General features: G+C 36.7%; 1 protein-coding gene and 1 non-coding gene across 2 annotated transcripts in view; both read left to right on the top strand.

Moving 5' to 3' along the window:
- The first annotated feature begins 620 nt into the window (after positions 1-620).
- Positions 621-692, top strand: Trnap-agg. The gene has a single exon. It is a non-coding gene; the product is annotated as a tRNA-Pro (tRNA).
- A 2,837-nt stretch (positions 693-3,529) lies between these two features.
- Positions 3,530-17,003, top strand: part of LOC120631528 — a 41,257-nt gene continuing 27,783 nt past the window's right edge. The window contains exons 1-2 of the mRNA XM_039901149.1: positions 3,530-3,577; positions 3,686-3,879. The gene's annotated coding sequence lies outside the window, so the exon portion shown is untranslated. The remainder of the gene's footprint in view (positions 3,578-3,685; positions 3,880-17,003) is intronic.

Genomic DNA, 17,003 nt, shown 5'->3' with positions numbered 1-17,003 from the left:
CTATCCCTGTCCCTATCCCTATCCCTATCCCTATCCCTATCCCTATCCCTACTAATATTATAAATGTCAATGTAAGTTTGTTTGTTACGCTTTCACGCAAAAACTACTTAACCGATCCACATACAACTTTGTACACATATTCTTGGAAGTGTTAGAAGTAATATAGGATACTTTTTATGCCGACATTAAGCTCGGTTCTTTTGGGAGAGGGGACAAAAGTGTTTGACGATTTAACACCATAACTCCGACCAATTATAACCGATTTAAATAATTATTTTTGTACTATAGAGGTTATTATATATGTTTAATTTTGCGTGAACTTTGTGTAGATGAATGTGGTTGGAGATAGAGGATCTGTCCTCTACTTCTCAGCGGACAGCAGCAAACACCTCATTTAAGGCTTAACGATACTGAATACTTAAAATTTTTTTAGAACTACAACTAAATTGAATGCCACATCTAAAAACAAAATCAAACGCAGACGAAGTCGCGGGCAACAGCTAGTCTTAATATAAATAAATTATAGTTGACTTTTGACTATTGCGGAACAACTATTTATCACTGTCAAGTGAAAGGAGATCTTGATGTTTCTATAATTTTATTTTGCTGTAACAGTCACCGGCTCGTTGGTCTAGGGGTATGATTTTCGCTTAGGGTGCGAGAGGTCCCGGGTTCAAATCCCGGACGAGCCCAAACTCTTTTTTAATATTGGAATTAAATTTTAATTTACACTTTTTTTTCGAATATAGCTCGCAGACGGTTAGAAATGGGAAATACAAATTATTTTCAAAAACAGACTACGAATGCTTTTATAAGTGATAACAAAACTTTGCTTTGATGCGTTTTTCATGTCAAGTTACCCACACAGTGGGTACATTATATTAATTGTATATGGGTATAACATTTTATTAAACAAAAACATTATTGGAGGTAATGATAGTAACAAAAGTTTATTGGGACGTCATGTGAGGTCACATAGACGGCAATTTCTGTTTAATCTCCATCCAAGAACGAACTTTACGGAAATCTGCATGTGCTTAGAAAGTAAGACCTATCTTTCACTGGGAATAGAGTGATTTTGATGGTGCTACGCTATTACACGACTGCCCAATAAGAGGAGAGTAGCGTTTTCAGGGTTCATGTTTTTTTAATAGTAATTAGCGGACCAAGTATTCTTATATGTATTCGAGTTTTTTTTTTTTAAATAACCTTTAAATGTATGTAAAGTTACATAAAAATCAAAGATTTTCTTATGATTTAGTTTTAAGTAAAACGAATGGGATGAAAATATGTTAAAAATATTGAATTAATAAATAAATATATTACTACAATACACACGTCGCCATCTAGCCTCAAAGTAAGCGGAGCTTTTGCTATGTGTGTATGTATGGGGTACTAAGATGACTGATGAATATTTTTTTATAAATATTATACATAAATACTTATAGTATACAGACAAACACCCAGACACTGAAAATTTTCATGTTCATCAAACAAACATTTTCCAGTCGTTGGAATCGAACACGGCCTTGGACTCAGAAAGCAGGATCGCTACAAACTGCGCCAATCGGCCGTCAAGAAAAATAAAGCTTTTTTCGATCGCGCTTCTTCATATAGTCTAAGATCCCGCTGCAAAATCACTACGTTCATTAAGTAGAGAGTCAAATGCTGCTATGGATTTTAGAATTCTTTACATGCATTGTTATGTATATATAATGTGGATGATATTTTATTTCAAAGAGAGTTGAACGATTTTTTTTTTTTAATATTAATTAACATTAATTTAATTAAAATTACTTGCGGCCACTTTTGACTGGCTGCGGTGTTATCAGTGTATTCTCCTATTCATAAAAGTATGTAAAAATTTTGCAGCGGGATCTCGTACTAATACAATATTTGTTGTTATATGATTTGTACCTTTTGGGACAGATAAATATCATTGGACCATACACAAACGTCAGTTTTCAATATTCAATCTATCTGTAATCTGTAGATAAGTTGCTTAGCAAAGTTGTTATTTGTTAAAAATTGTATGGATATTTTTGACAATAACAACGTTGCTTTGTTATTAATAATTAGTTTATGGATAGATTTAATATAGAAATGAAATCCGGTAAAAGATTGGATACCTATTGCCTGTATATTGGTGAAAAATGTGTTCTGATCTGCCGTCACCAAACAGCATCCGGTGTTTTAATTATAAGTATGTGAGTTTGTTTATTCCCAAATAACTTTTAAATGTTTAAAAAATCAATAAAAATGTCTTAGTACATAATATATATATATATATATATATTAGGTACATTTATTTTATCTTTTGTCCCAGTTCACATGATATCGAGATTGTTGAACCTTCGCATATGCAAATGTCCACTCCGCGCGACATGCTGGGAGATTTGCAGGGTTATTATGCATGGAAGATTTAAAAAGTATAATTTAAAAATGGAGCCTTTTGTATGGAGATTCGCCTCAATTAAGGACAAATTTATTCGCAAAGAGGGTAACTAGGGTTATAGCCAGTATAATAAAACATCTGTATCTTGCGACTACGATTTTTAAATTGTTCAGCATACTTTTTTTTCTCGGTTTGAAAAAGACCTATACAATGAATTTTTAATTTTTTAATTATTTAACGCTCACAAACATACCTTGAACATTTACAATTGAAATCACTTAAGTTTGTAGTAGTTTTGAACGCGTGAAGTATTTCATCAGCCAAAATCATACCAACGTAAGTATTTATAATTAAATATAATATCTATTTATAATAAATATACATGGCAGACTAAGTATATAGTAGAGTTAGTTTTCAAAAAAGGTGCCTCGCTTCTACAAAATTTTCGCTCAGCTATCAGGGGTAGTACCCAGTTCTATCCCCGGAACGTAACTCTTGCCTTTACCGACTTACATGTGTTTCAAGCAATTATTAGTAACACTTGCTTTAACGGTAAGGAAAACATCGTAAGGAAGTTTGCATGAACTTTACTTTTATTCAAGTAGATAATAAGTGGCATATATGCAAACAAACAAACTACATTATGCTCAAAACATCATAAATAACATACGATACGACCCATCTATGATTAAACCCACTCTGTGGATAAATTAAATTGGCAGCAGCTCGAAATGATGGCTGAATTAACATTTTTCGACTACTAACGCCATCTTGATCAAACTTTAATAAACAACACGATGATGTATTTAAAAAAAACTGCTCTTGATACGCAATTAATCATCAACTTTATTAAACTAAGTATATTTATAAATTCCACAATAATGTATAAACAATGCCAAAGACTGTAAACTATAATGTTAATTACACATACTTACTTTGCTACGTAAGTACGAACCATTCGATAACTAGCCACGAACCAAGATACTAAGTAGAACCATATTATTTCATGCCGTTCCAGCTAGATGGCGCACTACGTACTTTATGATATAAATTAACAAACTTCGAAGTCCAATTTGTCACGCCCAATAATATTACCAACAAAACAGCGCTTAACTCTACGATTTGTGAAATAGAATGTAATCTGCATTAATGCTGAAACCGTTTTCAATTCATCATATCCGTGTAAGATTTTCTTTTTATGTATTTTCCCGTCGTATTATTATTATAACAAGAAAAATGACATTTGTTGTTTCCCAGTCATGTTTCAATTGTACAAATTATTTCCTCCAGTGTTGCCGTCTCGCTTTCGCACTAACATCGATCGACCGCGTTGGAAGAGACTGGAAATAGTCACAGAGTTGCGCTTGAAGTAGAACATTCTTCGTATCAGCTGACAACCAAAGCAAAACAGTCGGTGCGCGCAACCATCTTGTCAAAATAGGAGTCAACACACAACAAATGTATTTGAAAATGTCCTAAATCATGTAAGTAATGACTTAACGATAGTTTTATATCAATTAAAGTTTAGTGTGGTTAAGATTCCTGCTGTTTTCGGTCCGTTTACAATACTGTTCGCTCAAAAAATTCTGTTTTGTGGTGCGTTAGTGACGTCATGTGTATGATACACGTATCTCTGCCGAATCCGTAAGTATTTTATTTTAATAATTTAACAATTTATCGGTTTGAGATCTTGTTATTGGTAGATTCGTGTCCGCACGATGCTAGTTTCATTCATGTTTCGAGAACAAGGCTCGTTTAAAGACGGGAAAGAGTGCACTCCATACTGTTTCTGAAATTGGCAATAGCATTATGCCCTTGAAAATTATGCAGCAAAAATCACATAGTCGCTAGGCAAATTGAGTGATTAGCTGGAGCGTTTTACCATCACTTCCTCTAATGGTCCCTATTCCTATCATAGGTTCGATACATTATGGTTATCAGTCAGAAATACGCCAACATAAACCGCTTGGTAACAAAACATCCACTATAACTAAAAATGGAACTCTCTCGACGCTAGAAAGTGTTGTTTTGTATTAAACATTCAATATTGTTCTCCCAAACGTTTGTAATTCGTGAAATGAACAGTGTTTACGTGTATAATCATCGCTTAATTATTATTTTATAAGTGGGGCATTGCTGTCTTTGGTAAGTTTGCTGTGCCAAACGCTCTGGTTTACAAAACACGAATCACTTGCAATCTATAGAATATAATTATGTTTATTGGGTACCTACAAACTTGGTTGTTTTTTTTCCGTTTTCGTGGCTGGGCGTCAAGATTACTAGATACGGAATGCAATAGGAACATCTTCGTGGGCGTAAATATGTTAACATTACAACTTATTAGCGTTCCACATATGTATCACCTTTAGTTTCCTATTTCGAATGTCAATTAACGATTATAGATAAAGAACGCGATGCAAGTGCAGTGCGAATTATTTATTTTTGTATCTAGATGGTACCTACCTACCTATTATCTTTTTCTGTATTGCACTCTTATTCGGTACGTACCTAGATAAAAAAGCGTACCAACTCGTCTACCTAAGTGGGTGTTTACTTCTGTCTAATACCTACATATCTACGATCGTCTGTAATTATTTCTTTGTTCGCTATTAATCATTGATTAATGAACGAGAACTCGTTTTGTTAACTGACTTGAAATAGGAAGAGGCTATCAATTAGGAGGTAGGTAGGTAGGTCGATGCGTGATTATTTTCTTTATATTTATGGCAATGCCATTGAATATCGTCGTGAAACAGATTTCTATATATTTTATTTATTTGAACAGGTTCACTATCTTTTAAAATTTGTCTGAGCTAGGGATCTTAAGCAGATATTCGAAAATAGATGATGAAACTCCTCTAGGGTAGGTTATCCTGTTATCGACCATGATGCTTACGACACACTGAATAACGTGGTGTGCATTTACCGTTACAAAATAGCGAGTCATCGTTTACAACCGATTGCTGGCCCATTACAGGGCATGGGTCACATAATGAAAAAGGTTTTAGGCCGCAGTCTACCACGTTGGCCAATTGTGGATTGGAGACTTCACACACCTTTGAGGATGTTATAGAGAACGCTGCAGCATGCACGTAAATGAAACGCGGTGATAGTTAGTGGTAAGCAACTTGGAGTTACGTGCGTTTTTAAATGAAGCAATTAAAGAACACTTGCTTTAATGTTAAATATAGGTACATCAATAGACAGTTCAATTTAGTTTTTATATATATATCTGAAATCATCATCTATGCATGGATGACGGATATCTGCCTACGTTATTATTGATCACTCGCTAAATATAGCCGATATTTTCACGCGAATGGGAAATAGGAATATTTACAGGTGGCAATAAAGTTTTCCCGTTTTATAATATACCTATTCGCAAAACTTCTAGCGTGCATACTCCTCTCTCTACAGACTTAAGTTTTGTGAAACAGTCCTTCTTATGGTAGGTATACTTGCCTTGATTACTTTGGAAAAATCTTTTGGTTACCTATAAATTAGATCAATCTGCAGCAGGAAGAACGTAATATTTTAACTGCTCAGTTAGACCTAAACAACAAACGGCAAATAAAACCATTTAAAAATGGTTTACCCGTTCCGGGGCAAACAAACAGATGGATTAAATCTTCATACGTACTTTGTACTTAACAAGTGTTTGGGTATAATATGTATAATATGTAGATAGACCTTGGTATCGATTTTCATGCTTTTTGGTTCAAAAATAGTACGTCCCGACATCAAAACTACTTTTGATATCGGGACGTTATTTTTTATAAATAATGAAGGGCCTTATCAATAAACGTGGCTTAGCGTCAAAAAAGTAGTGTACAACTGACAGCAACTTTCAAATGTCAGAGCGTGACAAAACACTGAATGGGGCACTATTCCAACGCGACGTTATTCCACGTTTATTTGTAGTTGATAATGTAGTACACCATAGAATGTTTTATCGAGATGTTCATTTTCATTCATTTAGCTTCACACTTTGCGTTATATACATTTATTTAAATAAACTTTAAATATCGAACCTAACTATTTCACAACTTTTCTCAATAGCTATTAAGCCACTACATCTTTATTGTTTTTGGTTATCTTTTAAAGTGGAAATAATGCATCATTTTTTAAATGTATGCTAACACCAAATAATTTTAATAACAATTAAACTAGTTTTATTTTACAATTACATAGTTCAATTTTGAAAGCTATTATATGCAAGATTATAGTGATTAAATACAACGATTTGAAGATTTAATAAACTCACGAAAGTTCCTTACTTTAGCTAAAATTGATTAGTAAAATAATTAAATTCGCAAACAAAGACTGCTGCTTTCAAATGCCATGCAATACAGGAGGGCCGATTGTAAAATTTTTTCTTTTTGCAAAACGACATAGGAGCTAAGCTTAAGAAAATTCGTACTTTTTAAATAAACTTAAAAAAAACGTCTTTATGCAATAAACTCAGAAGTGTTAAGCATGTGAAAATAAAATCATTGTACTGAACGTTTGACACGACTGCGAATTTTAGAACGTGAACCTTTCACTTAAAGGGACGACCTATAGATCAATCACCCTAATCGACCTATGTCATACCATAACGTTTTTTTTTACAAAAAATATACTAGTCCAATACACACGTCGCCATCTAGCCCCAAAGTAAACGTAGCTTGTAGCTTGTAGTATGGTTGGGTATATGACAGATGAAATTTTCATGGATAATAATATACATAAATACCTATAATATACAAACATACAAACACTAAGACACTGGAAGACTTTTATGTTCATCACGCAAACATTTTACAGTTGTGGAAATCGAACCCATAGCCTTGGACTCAGAAAGCAAGGTCGCTGCCCACTGAACCAATCGTCGCGCCAACCAACAGTTATGTTTTCAAGTTAATATGGAAAGGGTGATAATTTATTGGGTAAGGCTTCGGCTTCCCTTTCTTTAGCACTAAGCGTTCGGAACGCACCTCAAACTTTTCGGCGTTATGTGCGTTTTGAGCAATTAAATATACGATTCAACAGTGAAGGGGACATAGTGAGGAATTCTGCACGCCTGAAAGTTCTCCATATTAGTTTTACATATTTTACAACATATTGGTCTCAAGGACGTATGAAGTCTGGAATCCAGTGCGGTTGACTATGTTCTAGGGCCTTCTCATTCAATGTCTGACCCGAGAATCGAACCCAGTCGGTAACTTATCATCCGCAGCCAAACATGCTACCCACAAATCCTTCGAGGCATTTGGTGATCGGTAAATGACTAAGGTAAACTTATTACCTTGAAAATAAAATACAACATCATCATATCAAACCATTACTGGCCCACTACAAGGCACGGATCTCCAACAATGAGAAGGGGTTAAGGCCGTAGTCCACCATGCCGGCCAAAGCCGATTGGTGGCCCAACCCACCTTTGAGAACATCTCAGGCATGCAGGTTTCCTCACGACGTTTTCCTTCACCGTTAAAGCAAGTGATTTTTTAATTGCTTTCACATAACTTAGAAAAGTTAGAGTTGCGTACGGGGTTTCGAACTTGGTCCCCAGAAAGTGAAGTTGAATTTCTACCCACTGGGCGTGAATAGTAATTGTTTCTAAAGCTTAGTTTATTAATAATTTTTAATTCTAACCACGGGAACTATTTGAGCGATCGGTATAGAAAGTTCATGTCCTTTTCCATAGCACAGGCGACATGCATACCAAATTTCAAAGCTGTCTGCCCGCGGCTTAGCTCGTAAACAATTTTCAATTTTCCCTCGGGAACTGCTTAAGGAATCGGGATAAAAAAGCCTATGCATGCCAAATTTCATTCAAATCCGCTCGGCTGAGCGTGATTGAGTAACAAACATCCACACTTTCACATTTATAAAATTAGTAGGATCAATTCACTTTGCTTAAGAGACATTCTCGAAGCCTCGTAATTTCACATTGAAACTAGTGCTTGCACACGACTAGGTCATCAATTGAACTGCATTGTATTCGCTACTAGGCCTATCACAGGCACTTATGAAGCGTTCATACATACATGTTTACATAATTGTAAGGGGATGGTCATAACTTCGTTCGCCAACTTAAACCTAAAGCTACGAGAGTTCCAAACGCTCCCTAGTCTAAGAAGAGCCCACAACAAACTTAGCCGGGTAATTTTTAAATTTTTTATTTATATAGCTCTTACAATGCATATCCTCAGGTGTTTTATAACTCGTACTGGAGATTTTCTTCATTTTATATCATCTGCATACCCTGTGCATACCCTCTATGCCCGCCACTGCATCTACTGCGATCACCAACCCGCCTGCCCAGCGTGGGGATTATGAGAAAATCCTCCCGTTGGGCCTTTAGCCCAGCAGTGGGTGTAATAAATAGGCAGTTGATGATTTATTAATTAATGGATTACGAAACTTCATTAAACAAAAAACACTATCGCATTTAATTTAATTAAAACCGATAAAACATTATAAATACATGCGACATTAGCTACCATCCAATGTAAGGTTCATTAATCTACATATGGTATTATACTAGAAATAGCAACGGCTTCGCACTTAGGTATTTGTTTCGTTTTTTTTTCTCGGGACTATATGTATTTAATGTGCTTCTCCTGGATGCAAGCTATTTCTGTGCAAAATTTAATCAAAATCAGTGAAGCCGTTTAGCCGAATAGGTAACAAATAAACATGTTGTTACACTTTCGCATTTATAATACTAGCATTGATTATGCAAACAGAAAAGCTTTGAGTCCTGTTCAAATAACTTTAACAGATCCAACTCCGGACATAAAGACATATACAAGTAGTAGCAAGGGGACAGTGCGCACTTTATTTTCCTATTTGTCCCCCTGAGGGGGCGTTGCAGGGATAATTCGTCGTACTCAGGGATGAAAATAAAAAAAGCGGATTAATTTAATTACATACAAGGATAATAATTAATCTAGTTTTTTCAAAACGAAGACTACTTTGGTTACGTTTTCAGTGCCTAATCTATTTCTTATGTTTCTGTGCACCAAATTGAACGCCAAAGAATATATTTTTTTGATTTAAGACACAATTGTAAATAGCATTTGCTTGATAATAAGCAATTCTTTTTATAATTTTTTTCATATTTTATAAATAAATACCTTGGTTTTAAAAGCGATTTAAATCATATCTACACGGGTCGCACTCCTCCAAAACGACTGAACTGAGTTTTATAATTTCTTTAATGTGTTTTTGGTAGAATATTTCAGTATTTTCTAAGATTATATTTTGGAAGAATCTATCAGAATGCGCCTTTCCAGAATTTATTTTCCGCAGTAAACATTGTTTTTTGGATACGATCAAAAAATAACCCATATATTAACTCGCCTACCCTACTCCTATCTTCCCATTTTTTAATCGCAATTTTCGTTTTTTCCTTATGAACATAAACATTTTTTTATCTTCGGTGCGTTGCCGAAGAATTCCGAGTATGTATTCGACAAAAAAAAATTGAAATTTATATAGCAGAACAACGCTTGCATGGTCATTATAGTTTTTTTTATAACAACATGAATACGTCAACCGATAGACGTCACAGAGAGCCGCAGCGTCCTGTGACTCTTTTAATGTCTTCGTAATACTAGTTTTAGTTTAAATAATTTTTTTGAAATAAAACTTTTTAGGCGCGATTAGGGAGTAACTCGGTTTATTGAGGAGGTGCTGCCAATGCACAAGTTTAAGTTTTCAGTTGCGCGCGCACATCGATGCGCGTCAGACGTTTCTCGGCAGAAGCGTTTGAGCGGTATTTTTTGAAAAATGACGTTAACGGTAAAGTGTAGTAATTGCAATATCGTAATCGACGAGCTTCTAGCTTACATACAAAATAAAATTTCGATCGCGGATGAGCCGAGTTTGGTGAAAATATGTGAGTCTGCTTTCTCGTTTGAACAAATTGAGAAAGCAAAAAACCTACTGCTGGATTCGTTGCCAAAGGATCTGCGCACAAAGGTTCGGAAAGGAAAAGGCAAGGAGAACCGAATACTTCTAGATATCATAAGTGTATTTAAAGTGAACGATCCGGATTTGTTACCGATTTTCGTTGCCCGCGATTTGGAGAAATTACCTCCAGTAACATTTGATCACCTGGATGTCTCCAAATTGCTCAAGGATCTGATGATTGTTCAATCTGAGATCAAAAACATAAAGTCTTCATACGCAACGGTGGAACAACTCGAAGATCTAAAACGAGACTATTTAAACGAAAAGCCTACGTCTCCGCCGTTCTCAGCTGTAAAAATAAATATGAAACGGGGAGCATACCGGGATAGTGGACCGATAGGTTTGTCGCAATTAGATGACACTATCGTTACGGCTAGTTTGAACGAGTCAAACTCCAATGTATTATCCCCTACGGAAGGCGATATAAGATATAGAAGCATTGATTTAAATAAAGTTGGAGGTAGTCACGCCGAATGTTCGGAGCGATGCGTCACGAGTGGTGGACATAGCGCCGATGGATGCGCAGCGACGGGTGCGGAGAGGCGTGAGTCATCGCGAATGCTTAGCAATGCGAGCGATGGACTGACAGTTACAGAGAAAAATAAATCTTATGCAGGTGTCGTTAGGGTTCAAAATCCAAATGACGGATGGACGGTGGTACAAAGAAAGGTGTCCAAGTCTAAAAACCGCCTGCTAGGTAAAAGAGGAAATGTTGTGATAGACTCGGAAGAAAAGTTTAGGGCGGCGGATAGAAAAATACCACTGTTTATAACGAATGTTGACAAAAATACGACTGAGTCGGATATTGTCAAATATATAAAGAGCAAAACAAAAGAAGATGTCGTCTTGGAGAAGATTTTAATTAAACGAAAGTGTGAACACGATGCTTATAAACTTTTTGTATCACAAAGCAAGCTATCGCTTTACTTAGATGAGAACCTCTGGCCGCTGGGAATTATTTTCAGACGGTTTGTGCACTTTAAACTGAGACGCTCTAACGACACACCTGCTACGGAGGTGTTATCGAAAAACTTGCAAACTGGGAATGGCCCTAACATGTAGAATAGTAACATTCAACTGTAAGAGTGTGAAGCGCTCTTCAGATGGCATACGCGAGTTTTGTAAGACAGCTGATATAGTAGCGCTGCAAGAAACGTGGCTGCTGCCAGACGAGTTGTCTTTCCTCGAGACGCTGAGTGACGACTTCAGCTCGACAGGTGTGTCAGCGGTGGACACCGCGGCAGGCATGTTGCGTGGAAGACCGTACGGCGGAGTCGCGCTTCTATGGAGACGTAGTGCATTTCAAAATGTGTCTATTGTGCAGTGTCATAACTCGCGTATTTGTGCTATCAGAATAGTGTTACCGGAGAAATCGTGTATAGTTATGAGTGTATACATGCCTACGGATGCAGTGGCTAACCTAGCAGAATTTACTGATGTACTGAGTTCGGTAAATGCGGTTATTGACACTTACAGTGAGAGTTGTGTTTTTATATTAGGGGACTACAACGCACACCCTACGGAGAGATTTTATATCGAACTGTCTCAGTTTTGCATAGAGCAAGAGTGGACTTGTGTAGATGTCGAAATGTTAGGTTTAATGTCGGATACCTACACTTTTATAAGCGAAGCCCACGGCTCCAAGCGATGGCTTGATCATTGCGTAGCTACTAAGGCAGCTATAGCGTCTGTGAGTAATGTTTATGTGTTGTATGATATTATGTGGTCTGACCATTTCCCTCTGGTGGTAGAATGTAATTTAAATGTGTTACAACCAAAGAAACCTCTTAATAACACCTCTCTAAATGTAATCACTTGGGGTGAGAGAGGTCAAGAGCAGATCCATACATACCAGAGAGAATGTCATGAAAGGCTTAGACTTATAGACTTTCCGCATGAGCTTCGTGAGTGCTGCGACCGCACCTGTAGTGATCCTAAGCATGGAGTCGCTATTACAAAGTTGTACGGTGATATCGTCCAGGCCCTTCGAGATTCCTCGGTGGCGAGTAGAGAACCCATCGGCAAGCGTAGAATAAAAAAGACAGTGATAGGCTGGAATAAACACGTAGCTGAAGCACACGGGCAGGCGAGGCAAAAATTTTTGTTCTGGTTATGTTACGGTAAGCCAGCTACTGGACCGATTTATTTGGAGATGGCGGAGGCCAGAAGAGTTTTCAAAGCACGTTTAAAATGGTGTCAAAACCACCAAGATCAGATTAAAATGGATATTCTGGCCTCACATCATTCTAGAAATGATTTTAGAGGATTTTGGAAACATACCAATAAATTAAATTATAGGCCGTCTATACCCGTGAGCGTCAGTGGCGTGAGCGAGCCTGGCGAGATTGCTAATGTTTTTAAGGAACACTTTTTCGTAAAATCGCCATTGGGGCCCTCTCATTCGATGCCTAATGTTGAGACCGGCAGGGTAGTGGGTATTCAATTTCAGTGTAAAGAAGTAGCAAGTATAATTAAACGCATGACCAGAGGTAAATCCCCAGGCCATGACGGTCTCAGCATTGAGCATTTACAATATGCTGGGCCACATGTACCGCGGGTTTTGACGATGCTGTACAACGTTTGTATAAGCCACAGTTTTATGCCTCAAGAGATGATGCGTACGATAGTTGTGCCTATAGCGAAAAATAAAACGGGGGACCTATCCGATAAAAACAACTATAGGCCCATCTCATTGGCTACCGTCATCTCAAAGGTATTTGACAGCTTGCTAAACACTCTCTTAAACAGGATAATTATGCCACATGACAACCAATTTGGATTTCGGCCTGGTTTGTCAACAGAGAGTGCTGTGTTGGGGCTAAAGCATGCTGTTACGTACTATGCGAGGCGGAAGACTCCGATTTACGCCTGTTTTCTAGACCTGTCGAAGGCATTTGACTTGGTTTCGTACGATGTATTATGGAAAAAGATGGAGGAAGCAAATATACCTCCAGAACTTACCAATATTTTTAAATATTGGTATCAAAACCAAGTCAACAATGTCCGATGGGCAGGCGTTCTTTCGAATTCGTATGGGTTGGAGTGCGGGGTGAGGCAGGGTGGTTTATGCTCGCCGACTCTCTTCAACCTTTACATGAATGAATTGCTTTGTGAGCTCAGCAGCACCAGGGTTGGCTGCTACATAGATGGGGTTTGTTTAAATAATATAAGTTACGCCGACGATATGGTGCTGTTGAGTGCATCGGTCTGCGGTCTCAGGGTACTGATGGCTATTTGTGAGGCTTATGTAGAAAGACATGGACTTACCTACAATACAAAAAAGAGTGTGGTGATGGTCTTTGAGGCTGAGGGTAAGACACCGAATAAAGTACCTCCTATTTTGATCAATGGGGTAGTATTGGAGAGAGTTTATCAATTCAAGTATCTCGGGCATATTTTGACTCCTGGCCTCAAAGATGATGCTGACATCGAAAGAGAACGGAGAGCATTGTCAGTGAGAGCAAATATGCTGGCTCGCAGGTTTGCGCGGTGTACCAACGCCATTAAAATCACGTTGTTTAAATCATATTGTATGACGTTCTACACGTGCAGCCTGTGGGCTAAGTATTCTCAAAAATCGTATAACGCGCTCCGTATACAGTATAATAATGCCTTTAGGGTGCTGTTGAAGTTGCCCCGCTTTTGTAGTGCATCGGGGATGTTTGCGGATGCACAAGTTGACTGCTTCTTCGCCACAATGCGCAAAAGATGTGGCGCCCTGGTGCACAGGTTGCGGGGTAGCTCCAACAGCATCCTAAAGATGATCGCCAGCAGGTTGGACTGCAGATATGTGAATCACTGCTGTGCTATTTCAAATGGACTAGAACGGCGGTGATTCGCATATCCCTCTCTTATACGTAAGTTACTAACATAGGCTAAGTATTTACTAACAAAATATGAGCTGTATTTGATGCTTGAAATAAAATTATTATTATTATTATTATTATTATTATTAAATAATTTGTTAAAACACATTTATTACAACGAGGTTACTATACAATTGATGAATTTTCTAATGACAAGGTTGCTTGGAAGCATCCGGCTCCGCTTTCAGCTCTGACAAGATAGAAAAATGAATGTTAAAATGCAAAATGTAAATTGTTGATGTTGGAAAAGAGCAACTGCTGAGTTTCTTGCCGGCTTCTTCTCGGTAGAATCTGCCTTCCGAACCGGTGGTAGAATCACTACAAACAGACAGACTTGACGTTTCAAAAGTGCTTATATTAGGCCTACTTGAAATAAATGAATTTTGAATTTTGAATTTTTTGAATTTTATTTTCTGACGGAACTAACGCTTACGTCAGTGTAGTTTCCGCTATTTATAAATAATAATTTGGATTGGTCGTAAGTACATGTCATATACTCCACGCTTCTTGACTTATACGCCAGCTAGTGGCAAATGTCATAATCAATTAGGATTATTTATTACCAATATTTTCAAACGGATCATTTGTGAATAGCAAAGTGAATAAAAATTCAAGTTAAAAATCTCTAAATACACTTGTTTATTTATTATTAATAAATTTTCTGACGATTGCGACATTTTATAATATTCATTGACAAGGTTATATTGAGATGTGCTGATCTAACCTTCAATTTTCTATTCTCAATTATTCTATTTAACAAATGAAACTATTTATAAAATGTGAAAGTAATATTAATGAATTTGAAATAGAATATAAAATGAAATAGTGAATATGAAATGAAATTGCGGAGGCTCAGGAACATTTTACTCATTCAACGTTGAACGCACACACTTTTTTTTAATGTAAAGCTATTGGTGAACCAAATAAAAAAAATGACATCGGTCCGCCACATCGGGGTTTTACCAACGCTGCGTTTAGTTTGCGTTTGCGAATCCAGCACCTTGGGACCCCAAAGTCCATCGGTTAATCGAGCTATTAGTGCATTTATCACTTCAGCTTCGCCACTCGTTAAACTTTGTCGGTATTTCAGAATAATTTTAATCAATACCTTTTGTTACGCTTTCGCGCGCAAACTACTTAACCGATCTTCATGAACCTTTTTTACATATTCTTAGAGGTATTAGAAATAATATAATATACTTTTCATTAAAAAAAAAAAAAAAAATCTAAAAATCTCGTATATATATGACTATAAGTGGAGACTATGTAGCATTAAGCTGCCTCCCAAAATTACGCGGGCGAAGCAGCAGGGTACATCTAGTATTTATATATATTGTCAACGTTCCTGTTTTAAAGTTCTTTCGATTTCAATGGCGTCTAATATGACGCAACATGCGGCTAAATCAGCTTTTGATTATAAAAAATCAGAGCTACCATAATAACGGGGATTACCCGATTGTTGAGTGTTATCACTATGTAACGTGACGAGCACTTTGTTCATATCACAGAATGAGTAAATCAGTCACTTAATAAATCATCTGAGAAGTTCATTATTAACCGATTTCCTAAATATATAAAGATAGTTAATTGATTTTTTTTTTCCGCCCTCGTCTAGTTCCCTTCGAAAGGGAGGCTAAAGTCTTACCTTCTAGGCTACCGGTTCTTGAGATACAACGCACTGAACGACAGACTGACAGACAGGGTTCAGTAATACCACAACCAATACAACCTTTAAGTAATCCGGTGTGAAACAAAATGCATATTATAAGCAAATTTGCCTTTGCCTGCTTTAAAAAAAAAAGTTACCTTTTTTCAGTTCAGACTGGTCAAAATTAGCCATAATCTGTGGTCGATGTAAGTTATAGCGGGAAATGTCAAGTCGCTTTGAAAGAAGAAAAATAATAAGTGTATTTACTAGAAGGATTAAAGATATGAAGATGGAGGTTGGTTTTAATATTAGGTACAATTTTATCCTATTATAACATTAAGGATTATTTAAACAATAAAAAAACTTGGGTGTGAATTGCTCTAGCTTCATAGCTTAATTTAAATTTACTGGAAGATGGTGATAACAAAAAAATAAATTTACCCGGCTAAGTTTGTTGTGGGCTCTTCTTAGACCACGGCGCGTTTGGAACCCTCGTAGCTTTAGATTTAAGTTGGCGAACGAAGTTATCACCATCCCCTTACAATTATGTAAACAATTATGTATGAACGCTTCATAAGTGCCTGTGATAGGCCTACATGAATAAAAAAATTTTGAATTTGAAATTTGAATTTGAATCCCTTATGGATTTCACGTGGTTTAGTTAATTTGTTAATTTTGTTTTATTATTATAATGTTGAATTTAGCGATCTGCTGAGTTTCTTGCCGGCTTCTTCTCGGTAGGGTCGCTTTAAACGGACTGATTTGACGTTTCAAAAATGCTTATAATAAAATACTTGAAATTTTTTTTTTTAATTAATTATAGGTTTCCATCCAGGATACGGAACCCACAGTGCTTTAATCAGACAAGCACTTGGCCGGTTTTTTTCGCAAGACGCTCGCAATTCGCAATTAGCTTAAATTAGCAACACTATAATTAGAAAATACTAATGCGATGAGCGACGAACAGGTTTTTGATGTTTTGGAATACAATCATAGACGTTTGAGTGTCATTCATTACATTTTATTTATTTATTATCTGTGCTTAACTTTTACTCTCCGGCCCTTCCACTAACTCCATACCAAAAATCAAGTCTGTTGGTTGCGTAGTTAGCCCGTAAAGGAAACGAACCAT

The sequence above is a fragment of the Pararge aegeria genome, chromosome 18, assembly GCF_905163445.1.
Source record: "Pararge aegeria chromosome 18, ilParAegt1.1, whole genome shotgun sequence".
Lineage (NCBI taxonomy): Eukaryota > Metazoa > Arthropoda > Insecta > Lepidoptera > Nymphalidae > Pararge > Pararge aegeria.
This window is presented reverse-complemented; position numbering and strand designations above follow the sequence as displayed.